This window comes from Saccopteryx leptura, chromosome 2 (genome assembly GCF_036850995.1).
Source record: "Saccopteryx leptura isolate mSacLep1 chromosome 2, mSacLep1_pri_phased_curated, whole genome shotgun sequence".
Taxonomy (NCBI): domain Eukaryota; kingdom Metazoa; phylum Chordata; class Mammalia; order Chiroptera; family Emballonuridae; genus Saccopteryx; species Saccopteryx leptura.
The window spans coordinates 156,556,781-156,559,032 of record NC_089504.1 but is presented as its reverse complement, the minus strand read 5'-3'; the positions used below and the strand labels follow the sequence as shown (position 1 = coordinate 156,559,032).

Sequence of the window (2,252 nt, the reverse complement as noted above, 5' to 3'; positions counted from 1 at the left end):
CCACAGTGTTCCTCAAGAGAGGATTAGATAAAGAAGATGTGATACATATGTACAATGGAATACTACTCAGCCATAAGAAATGATGACATAGTGACATTTACGACAACATGGATAGATCTTAAGAACTTTATACCGAATGAAATAAATAAATCAGAAAAAGCTAAGAACTGTATGATTTCACACATAGGTGAGATATAAAACTGAGACTCATGGATATAGATCAGCGGTTCTCAACCTGTGGGTCGCGACCACGGAGGGGGTCGAATGACCAAAACACAGGGGTCGCCTAGGGGGAGGTGACTGGGAGGTTGGGGGAAGGGTGTAAAGAGAGACAAATATAAGATGACTAAAAATTATTTAACTTTGGGTGATGGGTATACAACATAATTAACAATTGAAATGCTATAGAAATGTTTACCTGAAACCTGTGTACTCTTATTGATTAATGTCACCATGTTAAAGTTAATTTTCTAAATAAAATTTAAAAATTAAAAAAAAATTTTTGGACATGTCTTGCAGCAATATTTATTTTTTATTTATTACCTCAAGAAAGGAAAATAAGTGGAAATACTTTTAGATACAGTGAAAAAATCATATAATATATTTTATGGGATCTAATATTACCTTGGATTTTTAAAGAGGACTAAAATTACAACATAGCTTCAATGAAAAAATTGTTTAAATGTATACCTAGTCTAATGGTGCAGTACATAATGCATCAAACTGGGACAGTGAGGTCCTAGGTTTAAAATCTTGAGGTTCCTGGATTGAGTACAGTCTCATCAGCTTGAGTGCAGTCACTGGCTTGAGTGTGGGATAACAGACATGACCCTATGGTTGCTGGCTTGAACCCCAGGTCGCTGGCTTGAACAAGGGGTCACTAGCTTAGCTCAACACCCCCCCCCCTACAAGACACAAATGGGAAAGCAATCAATGAACAACTAAGGTGTTTCAACAACTAGCTGATGCTTCTCATCTGTCTCCTTTCTTGTCTGTCTCTCTCTCTCACTAAAAACAAAACAAAAAGACTAAATATAACCACATAAAATACATTTATATATATAAAATATATATTCTCTTTAAAAGTGTTTTAAAATATCTGTACATTGATAATTAGGAAAATATACTAAATAATGTACAAAATAGTATGTGGAGGCCCTGGCCGGTTGGCTCAGCGATAGAGTGTCAGCCCTGTATATGGAAGTACTGGGTTTGATTCCTGGCCAGGGCACAGAGGAGAAGCACCCATCTGCTTCTCTACCCTTTCCTCCTTCTCTCTCAGTGTCTCTCTCTTCCCCTCTCATAGCCAAAGCTCCACTGGAGCAAAGTTAGCCTGGGCACTGAGGATGGCTCCATGGCCTCCACCTCAGGCATTAGAATGGCTCCTGTGGCAATGGAGCAGTGGCCCAGATGGTCATAGCATCACCCCCTGGTGGGCATGCCCGGTGGGTCCTGGTTGGTCACATGCAGGAGTCTGTCTGCCTCCCCGCTTCTCACTTCAGAAAAAAAAAAAAAATAGTACGTGGAGTCAATGGCATGAAAATGTAAGTCTTGTAGCTTTTGTTTCAGAACTGAAATATAATTCAACACTTGCAAGTTTTGTAAATGTTTAAAATCTCATTGCATTATCTAATGTTGATTTATAAACAGGATAAAGAAAAGTGAGACTCAAGGGATTTTTGTATAAAGTTTGTGTACTTATTTAGGTATATTTCCCTAGGTATGGAAGTGAAAATATAGTTTCTTTTGCTTAAGTAATTTCTAAATTCCTTAGCTGTTTTTTTTTTTTTGGACACAGATTTGTTATCAAATGTATATACAAATGTATATACAGAACCAATGTATACTTAACTTTTTAAACATAACAACTATTTAAAAAATTATACCAGCATGCTCACTTCTGTAGCCATATACTAAAATTGGAATAATATGAGAAGATTAGCATGGCCTCTGCACAAGGTTGATACAGAAATTGTGAAGTGTTCCACATTAATATATATATATGTGTGTGCGTGTGTGTGTGTGTGTGTGTGTATACATACACACACCCAGGATTCCAAGATGGCAATGGAGTAGGTGAACATTCCAACTGCCACCTCCCAGGACCAAATTGGATTACAACTTAATTTAAGAACAATCATCTTCAAAAACCAACTCTGTACTAAAACAGTGGTTGGCAAACCACGGCTTGCGAGCCATATGCAGCTCTTTGGCCCCTTGAGTGCAGCTCTTCGGCCAGCTTAGGAGTACCC

The 2,252-nt window shown here is 37.9% G+C and overlaps 1 non-coding gene across 1 annotated transcript; it reads left to right on the top strand.

Annotated features, from left to right (window-relative positions):
• The first annotated feature begins 1,892 nt into the window (after nt 1-1,892).
• LOC136396526 (U6 spliceosomal RNA) lies at nt 1,893-1,994 on the top strand. The gene has a single exon (XR_010749807.1). It is a non-coding gene; the product is annotated as a U6 spliceosomal RNA (small nuclear RNA).
• The last annotated feature ends 258 nt before the right edge of the window (nt 1,995-2,252 follow it).